An 11,136-nucleotide genomic window follows, 5' to 3' on the forward strand; every position below is an offset into this window, starting at 1 on the left:
AGGAAATTGAATTTCAAAAAAGAACTGGGTTTCCCTGGTGGCTCAGTGGTTGAGCGTCTGCCTGCCGATGCAGGGGACACGGGTTCGTGCCCTGGCCTGGGAAGATCCCACATGCCGCGGAGCGGCTGGGCCGGTGAGCCATGGCTGGTGAGCCATGGCCGCTGCGCCTGCGCGTCCGGAGCCTGTGCTCCACAGCGGGAGAGGCCACAACAGTGAGAGGCCCGCGTACCGCAAAAAAAAAAAAAAAGAACTAACCAGGAAACATATGATTGACCTGGAGCTACAGAGTGGGGATAAGTGGCTTATTCCTCTAAATTTGAGAATAAAATAAAGGACAACGCCCTCCTGACAACCTGTACGCTTGAGTGGTGGTCAGGTCCACTCTGCACTGTTTTTTCTCCTGGGAACAGGGCCGGGCACTCGGCTTCTTCCCATTTCGCTACAGCACATCCTCCCTCCACAGCCGCTCTCGAGGCTCCTCACCCCACGCCAGGATGAGGAGTCGGATGTGGCTGCCCCGGACCCATTCTTTGTAGTTCCTGGACGTGGCACGTAAGCCTTCGGTTTGGGGTTTTTCACACCAATCCCTCTAGGAAACAAGAGGAGGAGAAATATCTGAGCAAGAACAAAATTGGTCTCCTGTGTAGTATTTCTACCAGGAGTAAATAGATTTCCGGAGCCATTCAGCTTGGTACTTTTCCTGGACATCAAAGGTGCCCCTCGGGAATTAAATGGGAAAGGAAACTTATGTTGACTGACTTGACTGAGAGTAAAAACAAAGGGAGTTCTAATAATGAAAATGATGGAATGCATTTTCTTCCCGGATTAATAGGTTGCTCTCTGGGTTTTATTGTTTCTTTTTTCTCTTTCTTTTAGCTTTGTTTTGTTTTCTCCTTTATTCTTATTTGCCCTTCTCTTGGGACCAAATCTTGACTCTTGTACAAAATCTCATGCATGCAGATCGCTGTCTGTGAGGTCCTCGTTGTTCCAGAGAATGATATCAGAGCCTCCAACTATAGGTATTAACACAAGGCTACGGAACTCAGATAAATGAATTTCAAATGCTGCCCTGTGCGTGATGAATAACAATTCCTTGCACTAAACAGGATATAGGATTTATGTGACATTTCATGCTGAGAAATAGTGTCACTAACCAGGCAAGTGGCTTGTGGTTTCTCCACTTTTCTCTCAAATGATAACAATATTCATTTTCTCCTCTTTTTGACAAGGAAGGAAAAAAAGCTGGACCATCAGCCCTTTAGCCTTCCTTCGAAGATTTTGTGCAGCATGAAGTAATGCTGGCATTTTTTAGGTGAAATTAAGTAATAAAAACACTAATCTGAATAGTTCCTCTCACTTGGCCATCCTTCACCCGCAGTTACGCGAAGTAGCGCAGGTGAAAGTCATTTCTCCTGATTTACCAGAATAATTGTTGTAAGGTGATCATAGTTTCTTGGAAAGGCTTCTGGGAAAATCCTTTGGATTTTTCAAATCGGAGATAAACATCATCCTTTATATTTGATTGCTAGAGATAACTGGTGGACTTTGCCTAACAGCAAAAATAATCAGTGCAATTTCTTTACACACATTCACTCAATAACATTCCTTGACATCTACGGTGAACACAGATCATGCTTGGTGTGAAGAGACTCCTGCTCTGGGGAAATACATGTTCTTGGCAGGAGATAGATATGTAGTGATGAAGACAATGTGAGAGTGATGTGATAGAATGATGTAGAAAGGGCCAAGGGAGCAGAGGTAACATTAAAGCAGGGTCTTGAAGAATCAGCAAGAGAAGGTCAGGTAGCATGGGCAAAGGGAGCAGAGTGAGAAGGCCATGGGTTTAAGGTATATGTGTGTTTAGGATATGAGGTGTATGGGAGGGAAGGAAAAGGAGGGCAAGGACCTGATTGTGACTGTCGGGTGGGCTGGGTCAGGAAGTTTAGATGTTACCCTACAGGTAGTGATGAGCTGCTGTAAGAGTTTTAATCAGGTAACTGCTGCTTTCTTTTACTTTCGGAAAAACACCCAGATGCTCTATTTTCACACTCTGGAGCTCTGGTGCTACAGAAATAAACAGAGTAGGATTATACAGTTTATAAAATGTTGCTTACTCTTGGGATGTGAAGGTCTGGTCCTATCTAGTTCCAGGTCTCCCTTTTTGCTTACGTATGCAAAGCACACCCACATGCTTGCACGTGGATGTACGTATGTGAGCAGGGGTGGGGATGGGGGATGAGGATCATACCCCTGGACACCTACCAGCCGAGAGCACATGCCTACACATCTAACTTCCTCAAGGTCTACCCGCCCTTCTCAACTGGCATTCCTCCGTAACATTAATCCTTAATGCCTTAAGGCATCTGATATATTTTTGATAGATCAACTTCTCCCTTACGTATCTAGAATGGGACTAGCTGTGGACTTGGGAGAACTGAGAAAACAGTCACTCAAATCACTTTCTGTAGGGCTTAGTACTTCACACCCTTCCAGTTAAGAAAACCTGGAGAGGGACTTCTCTGGCGGTCCAGTGGTTGACTCCGTGCTTCCACTGCAGGGGGTCTGGGTTCGATCCCTGGTCAGGGAACTAAGATCCCGCTTGCTGCATGTCACGGCCAAAAAAAAGAAAGACTGGAGACAGGGAGAAAAGTTAAGATGGTACTGCAGTGGTCCAGGAGTTGGATGTATTGTCTTTGTATGGTTCCCAACAGAAAGATGGGCCCCGTAACACAGTAACAATGTCTGTGCTCTGCAACTATGTTCCCAGCCATAACGGACTGTTTTAAGGGAAGATATCTCACCCAAATACACCAATCAGATTCTCTCACCTGAGAATTTGAAACTTGGAAAAGAGTCACAAAAATTGGGATCCTGGTCTTCCCTGGTGGCGCAGTGGTTGAGAGTCCGCCTGCCGATGCAGGGGACACGGGTTCGTGCCCTGGTCCGGGAAGATCCCACATGCCGCGGAGCGGCTGGGCCCGTGAGCCACGGCCGCTGAGCCTGCGCGTCCGGAGCCTGTGCTCCGCAACGGGAGGGGCCACAACAGTGAGAGGCCCGTGTACCGCAAAAAAAAAAAATCGGGATCCTTTGAGCGGATTCAGAACTGAATCAGCTGATGGCAGAACTCAGGAACGATGCTGTTGAGATTCTTGGTGCTGTCTTACTTTCTGCCTTCTGGAGGCTTGATTGTTAATTTCTTTCTAAATTTCAATTTTAATATATTTATTTCATCACAAACATTAAAATGAAAAAAATAAATTACAAAGTAAATCCTCCCCCTGAGGCAGGAGATAGATGGGCCCCAGGCTGGACAGTTTCTCCCCTGTGGACAAATACTCCAAAACGGCAGGAGAGAGGAGCTGAGCCCTGCCCAGATGAGAGATAAAAGACCACCCATTCCTCCTTCTCAAAGTCAAGGAGACCTCCCCGACCACACATGCGTAGAAAGCCTCCTCGGAGGTCAAAAGGGAGGGGGCGTCACTTCATAGTAAGTTATGTCAGCCTGCCCATAGGCCTCTTTGCTAGAATCCATCTTGGCTAAGAGGTATGCGCCCACACATGGGAGGACCCTGAGAGATACCAAATACAGACTCAGAACCAGGCCAAGCAAGATGATTGGCCAAAGGAAAACCGGAAGAAATGCCCTGTAAAAGTGATTCCAACTACCACGAGGGCGTGGCTCTCTCTGAGCCCGCCCACGTGTCTATCCACACGTACTCATTTCCCTCCTAATAAACATTTTACTTGCTTCACTACTTTCTGTCTCTATGTGGAAATTCATTTCTACAGAGCTGGTGGGCCAGGGCCTTGTCACTGACCACTGGTCTACTGTCTGGGATTCAGTGCTCTCACTGCCATGGCCCAACTTCCATCTCTGGCCAGGAATCGAAATCCTGCTTCAAGCTGCTGTAGGCCAAGCCCTCTCGAGATCAGCCCCATATATACATTCTGTCCATTATTTATAAAATTAGACTTTATAAAAATATATAGAAGTATATACATATATGGGGGCCATATACTGTTTTATAATCTGTGTCAGAGTTTTTTGGTTTTGCTTTGTTTTGATTTTAGTCAAAAAATATATTGTGGTTGTCTTTCCATGTCAATTGATACAGAACTTCTTAATTCTTTTTAATGGTTTCATAACATTCCATTACATAGTTAGAGCATAATTTGTTGATTGTTAATTCCTTCCTGGGCTTCAATTAGAAGCATTCCTAAAATCTTAACTAAGTTCTACTGAGTAAACAGTAGAAGTAGAACAGTAAAAAGCCTATGTAAATCTATGAAGCATAAAGATGAAGAGTCAGAAATAAACCCCATCTTTTTAAAAAATATATATTTATTGGGCTGCACTGGGTCTTAGTTGCAGCACACGGGCTCTTTAGTTGTGGCATGCAGGCTCTTTAGCTGTGGTATGTGGGCTCTTAGTCGCAGCATTCCCTGACCAAGGATCAAAACCAGGCCCCCTGCATTGGGAGCGTGGAGTCTTAACCACTGGACCACCAGGGAAGTCCCGAACGCTCATCTTTATTATCAATTGATCTTCAACAGTGACGCCAAGACAATTCCATGGGGAAAAGAATAGTCTTTTCAACAGACGGTTCTGTGATAACTGGATATCTACGTGCAAAAGAATGAAATTGCATGCCTCCCTCCCACCATATAGAAAAAGTAACTCATTGATCAAAGGCCTATATATAAGTATTAAAACTATAAAACTCTTAGAAGAAAACTTGGGTGTAAATATTCATGGTGTTGAATTAGGCAATAATTTTCTTAAACATGACATCAAAAGCACAAGCAAGAAAAGGAAAAAATAGATAAATTGTAGATCATCAAAATTAAAAACTTTTGTGCTTCAAAAGGCACCAAAAAAGTGAAAAGACAACCTATAGAATGAAAATTTTTTGCAAATCATATGTCTACTGAGGTATTTGTATCTAGAATATATTAAAAACTCTTACAACCTAATAATAAAGACAACTCAATTAAAAATGGGCAAAGGATTTGAGTAGACGTTCTCCATTTGTACAAGAAGATGTATAAATAGCCAATAAGCATATAAAAAGATGCTCAACATCACTAATCCTCAGGGAAACACAAATCAAATCAACAATGAGATCCACTTCATACCCACCAGGATGATAAAATCAAAAAGACAACTAATAACAAATGTTGGCTAGGATGTAGAAAAATTGGAACTCTCAAACGTTGTTTATGGTAAGAACATACAACGATGGAGCAACTTTGGAAAATGGTCTGACAGCTCCATAGAGCTGCCACATGACCCTGCAATTCTCCTTCTAGACATATACCCAGGAGAAATGAAAAAGTATGCCCATACAGAAAATTGTACATGAATGTTCATAACAGAATTATTCATAATGGCCAAAAAGTCAAAACAACTAAGATGTCCATCAACTGAAAAATGGACAGACAAAATGTGGTATATCTATACAATGCAGAATTACTTGAAAACAAAAAGTTTAAATACAAATACATGCTACAGCATGGATAAACTCTGAAAACATTATGCTAAGTAAAAGAAGCCAGTCACAAAAAACCTCATATTATATGGTTCAATTTATATCTAATGTCCAGAATAGGCAAATCTATAGAGACAGGGAATAGATTGCCCTGGGCTGGAGGGAGGAGGGAAGGGCTGTTGGGGAAAACTGGGGAGTGCTTGCCAATGAGTTTCTTTCTGGAATGATGAAAATGTTCTAAAATTGACTATGGTGACGGTTGCACATATCTGTGAATATACTAAAAACCATTGAATTGGTTTACATGGGTGAATTTTATGAAACGTGAATTATATCTCAGTAAAGTTGTTATTTAGAAAAGCTGTGAAAGTGGTTAACGAGATGATTTTGTAAACTCCTTAGCAAGTTTGGGGGCTCTGCAGAGACTCTGCTAGGGTTCAAGGCTCAGGCTCACAGGTTGAAGGATCTGGGGTGTGGTAACAGCCACGACACCGCAGTCCCATGAGGCATCTCTAGCGTTGCTTTAGCAGCATTTTAGTGTCCAGTTGTGCTTGTCCTTTGATCCCAGGGCCCCAGATCTCCAGGGAATAGATAGATTCTGGCTCTGAACCTGAGCCCCAGGTGACGTTTCATTTGGCCTTTGACCTAAAATGGATCAGTTCACTCTATCTTTGCTGTGATGATCAGGGCAGAACAGCATGGCCATCTGAGGGCAGCACTGTCTGCCGTTAATCAGAATAATTCAGAATAACCAAGATAGGGCTCTGTAAGGCCTATACTGTCAGGTTAATGAATGGGAGGAATAAAAACCATGTTTCCAGACCTGGCGAGAGTAGTTTGAAAACTCAGTTATGCCATTCAGACCATGCAATTCACCATTAATATTCCTAAGGAGAGATCTCCAAAATGGAAGGTGCCCACCCGAAAGGGGGCCAATCTGCTGGGGTACAACAGCATCATATTAGAATTTCTATGCATTCTTTATTTCATCTTTTTTAAGTTTCTATCTTTTCAAATTATTTATTTATTTTTAACATTTTCGGCTGTGTTGCGTCTTCGTTGCTGCGTGCTGGCTTTCTCTAGTTGCAGCAGGGCTACTCTTCGTTGTGGTGCATGGGCTTCTCATTGCAGAGGCTTCTCTTGTTGCAGAGCTCTAGGCACGTGAGCTTCGGTAGTTGTGGCGCACGGGCTCAGTAGTTGTGGCACGCGGGCTCAGTAGTTGTGGTGCACGGGCTTCGTTGCTCTGCCGCATGTGGGATCTTCCCAGACAAGGGCTCGAACCCATGTCCCCTACATTGGCAGGTGGATTCTTAATCACTGTGCCACCAGGGAAGCCCCGTTTTTGTTTTTTAATATACTTAATATTTTAGGAAAATTGTACACACATATTACTTATACATGGAGAAATTAATGTAAATGAAGGTGCTCAAAAGCTTATTATTAATGGTTGTAAGCAATTTTTTTAAAAAAACGTTTAGGGACTGCTGCTCTAAAGGATGTTGTGGCTTTCTGCTAGACGGAGGAATAAAGATTGACTTAAATGATACCTTAATTCACTTTTGAGACCTAGCCCCCATAGAAAAACTAGTTCAGAATACCTGTTTGCAAAGATTTATTTTTTAGTATAAATTCATCTTAAAAGAACTCAGATCTCTAGAGTTCAAACTGTCTCCCCACAATGGATGAGAGCAAACCCCACATGGCTGGCCCTGCTTGGGTTCCTAAGTTCCTAAATTCTTATCGTGAGAAATGCAAACAAATTATGTGCAGTGGAATGCAGTTGGTCATTGCCTTGTGTTTCTGTGCATCTGTTTGTAAATTCATCTCGGCAGTCCTCTTCTTCCTGTCTATGTATGATTATTTGAATTCTTCTCTGAACTGGTTATAACATCTTACTGGTTCTCTCATTATTGATTGGGTTAACATTTTGACACATGTTTATTTTACATTTGAATGAGACATGATTTTACCTTCAAAAAAATTCTTTAACAAGAGTCACCTTTCCTGAGGGATAGGTTTCATCCTGAAATTTGGGACCCTAGAAGCAAGGAAGAAAGCTGAGTAGGCAACCAAAAGTGTCTGCTGTAGAGATGGTCCCGAGAATATCAGGAAAGATGGGATTAATAATGTAGGCAAGGTAAGAGAGAATAACTATTTCCCTATTGAATAACTACGGAAGGAAAAAGTTGCCTATGGATGAAAATACAGAATTCTTATGAGGAGGAGAAAAAGGTCAGAGGAGCTCACACCCTTTTCTGTTAGCTTAGAGAGAGCCACAGAGAGCCTTGGCAAAGTACTATAGAGCAGTGTTACTCAAAGTGTGGTTCCCACACTGACAGAACTGTAAGCAGCCCACCCAAGATACCTACAGAAATTTACAGTAAGTATTTAGAAACTTGTAATGCTTTACTATTGCTGTGAAATGCAAATGTTTGGTCAGTGGACTCATCTTACTGAACAGGGCATGAACCAGTTTGGATGTTGTCAAACTCCTGTCGTGGGCAGGATGCAGTGTGAGCTGGAGGTGCGTCTCATTGGAGATGTCCCCATTTACCATGTGATATTTTAAGGTTAGTTTGCCAACTGTAATGTGTAAAATGTGTAAAATCTGGGATCCACTTCTTTCCCTGAGAGATAAGTTACAGTTACTTTCATAGGATAAATTTGTTGAAACTGGGTACTGAAAGGTTAGAGATAACTTTTGAAAGTACAGCATTATTTGCTTATTTTCTTGCTGAAATTCCTTTGAAATCTCTTCTTCCATTCCTATCTATATATCTCTTTGAGATTAGCTTCTCTACTAGGTGTGCTATTAAAACAGAACATAGAAATGGTTTAGATGTACATTGTCCTCTGTGGATGGTGTTATTATTTGCAACTTAGTTAACAAAAAAATAAACAAATACATTTGTCATATTAAAAACTTTAAATATTGATATACATGATATTCATGAAAGTGTGCATAGAAGCATTTATTAATTGATATTTGGGGACAGAATAAAATAATGGAAGAAATTCTTGGAGAGACAAAATTTTGAAAATCATCACCTAGTTCAACCCACTTGAAGTGGTGTTGGTCATTGAGAAGTTAATTTATGTCCTATTTTCCTTGGATTCTTAACTTCTTTTTTGATTCTGGAAGATGGTTGGGGCTTTATATCCTTTTATTTCAAGGCCCAAAACAGAGGTTTCTTGGACATAACCCCACTAATACCGCTACCTTCCTGGCATTTACTTTTTTTTTTCTCATTTATTTATTTGGCTGTGCCAGGTCTTAGTTGTGGCACGTGGGATCTTTGTTGTAGCATGTGGGATCTAGTTCCCCGACCAGGGATTGAACCTGGGTCCCCTGCATTGGGAGCCCGGAGTCTTACCCACTGGACCATCAGGGAAGTCCCCTGGCATTTACTCTTAAAAGCCTAAAGTATCTTCCTAGGGGGACGGGGGAGGAGTGAATGGCTTTGTGGCAGGAAGTGGTAGAAGCTGTGATAATAGAGTGAGGAGAAGGCTTCTCCCAAGCCTGGAACATGGACGGGGTGAAGCAGTGGTGACCTGAGCCTCCGTCCTTTGCAGCACTGTGAGGGGGTGACCAGGCTTTAAAAGGGTTGGAACACCAATGATGGGTGGGCACCCTACATGGGGGCTCCCATGCCCGACCAGCACCTTATGCTTGGTTGGCAGAGAAGGATCAGAGTGACCCACCTTCGAAAGGCTTGGACAAAGGATAGGGCATCAATGCAGCTCTTGGACTAAAGACAGAGGGCCCCTTCTCAGATGTTGGTTGGGGAGAGAGTAGCCTATTCACAAGACTAAGACTAATTTTTCTGCCTCCCAGATAGGGTCAAGGTCAGAGCAAACTTGGCTTTAGAAAAACAAAAGAATATAATAGTATCTATTGCACCCAAGGTTGTGGAGTAAAGTTCGTATCTGCTTCATCATCATTAGACAGACGATCACACTAAGTTTTGAGATCAGTGATATAGGGATTTCTCCAAGGTCATGCAACAGCAGAGGCCGTTGGTTTTTTTCTGTCACATGGTGACCCTGCTTAAGGTTGGTAGGCTAAGAGAAAACAGATCCAATCACAAAGCCATTTAATAATAATAATACCAACAATACCCCTGTGCTGGGGGTTTACATTTACCATCTAATTTAATTCTCATAACCCTATGATACCATTACGATCGATCCCCCATCTTACAGAAAACGGAAACTTGGGACTTGAACTAGCTTGCCCAAGGCTGCATATCTAAGAAAGGCTGGACCAGGGTTTAAACCAGGCAGTCTGATTCCAGAGCCTGCACACCTAACCACCACCCTATTCCCGTGGCTTCCCCACAAAACCAGGCTTCAAGGAATGAGGGCAAAAGACTTGCCATCTGTTTTCCATTCAACCAACCTGATTTACTTTAGGCTTGAGGCATTGAAAGTGTGCTAATATGAAATCCTATGTTAGTAGTCTATTTCAGTTAGGGGAAAAGGGGAGTTTTGTATCAATGATGTCCTTTATTTTTAATGTAAAATTCTTTTAGCCTCGCAGTGAACTGTGCCCAGACCCCAATTCTGCCTTTTCACTCTTTACCTCCAGAAAGTTTTCCAGCACGGCAGGGATTTAAGCAATTGTGACCCTCCAGGAGAGTCTCACAGCTGAGGCACTTTGAAAATAGAACCATATTATTTTATTGTAGGTTTGGCAAATTCTCACAAAGTCAATATATTCCTTGTCTGGTTTCCAACAGCAATGCTTTTTGCCAGTGGTCACCTACGGGTCTCTAGTCCACCTCTGAGTGAGAAATAAAATTCTACGAACAAACCGGCTATGATTTTCTCCTTCTTTCAGAAATCTAATTCCTTGCGAGCACATCACTGAGCAATTTCACGTGGTTGTAATTAAGATCACGTTTCCCATACTTGGGCTTTCTGGTCTCTGATAAATGGCATGAATGGAGTATTCAAGTTCTAAACTCCCTGGACACACAGCCTGTTTTACTCCTGGCCTCTCACGTTGCTGATCTCTCAGGTAAAGGAGGTGTTGTGAACTGAATGTTTGTGTCCCCTCCAAATTCCTCTGTTGAAATCCTAACCCCCAATGTGAGGGCATTAGGAGGTGGGGTCTTTGGGAAGTGATTAGGTCATGAGGCCTCCACCCTCATGAATGGAATTAGTGCCCTTATAAGAAAAGACCCCAGAAGAGCTCTCTCTCTCTCTCTCTGCAAAGTGAGGACGCAAGGCGAAAGTAGCCATCTGCAACCCGGAAGAAGGTCCTCACCAGAACCCACCCAACCATGCGTGGCACCCTGATCCCGGATTTCCAGCCTCCAGCGCAGTCAGAAATAAATTTCTGTTTAAATTTATTTAGGCCATATTCACATTTATGCAAAATATTCACTCAGGCCATATTCACATTTATGCAAAATATTATGAATATTTATATTTCTCATTTTATTAGAGGACAAAAATACGCATTAAACAGTAAGAGATAAATCCCTTCCATTGTGACCTCTGCATTTTTTTTTTAGGGCTCCCCAACCTTTTTTTTTTTTTTACATCTTTATTGGAGTATAATTGCCCCACAGTGGTGTGTCAGTTTCTGCTTTACAACAAAGCGAATCAGCCATACATACACACACGTTCCCACATCTCCTCC

This window comes from Globicephala melas, chromosome 18 (genome assembly GCF_963455315.2).
Source record: "Globicephala melas chromosome 18, mGloMel1.2, whole genome shotgun sequence".
Taxonomy (NCBI): Eukaryota; Metazoa; Chordata; class Mammalia; order Artiodactyla; family Delphinidae; genus Globicephala; species Globicephala melas.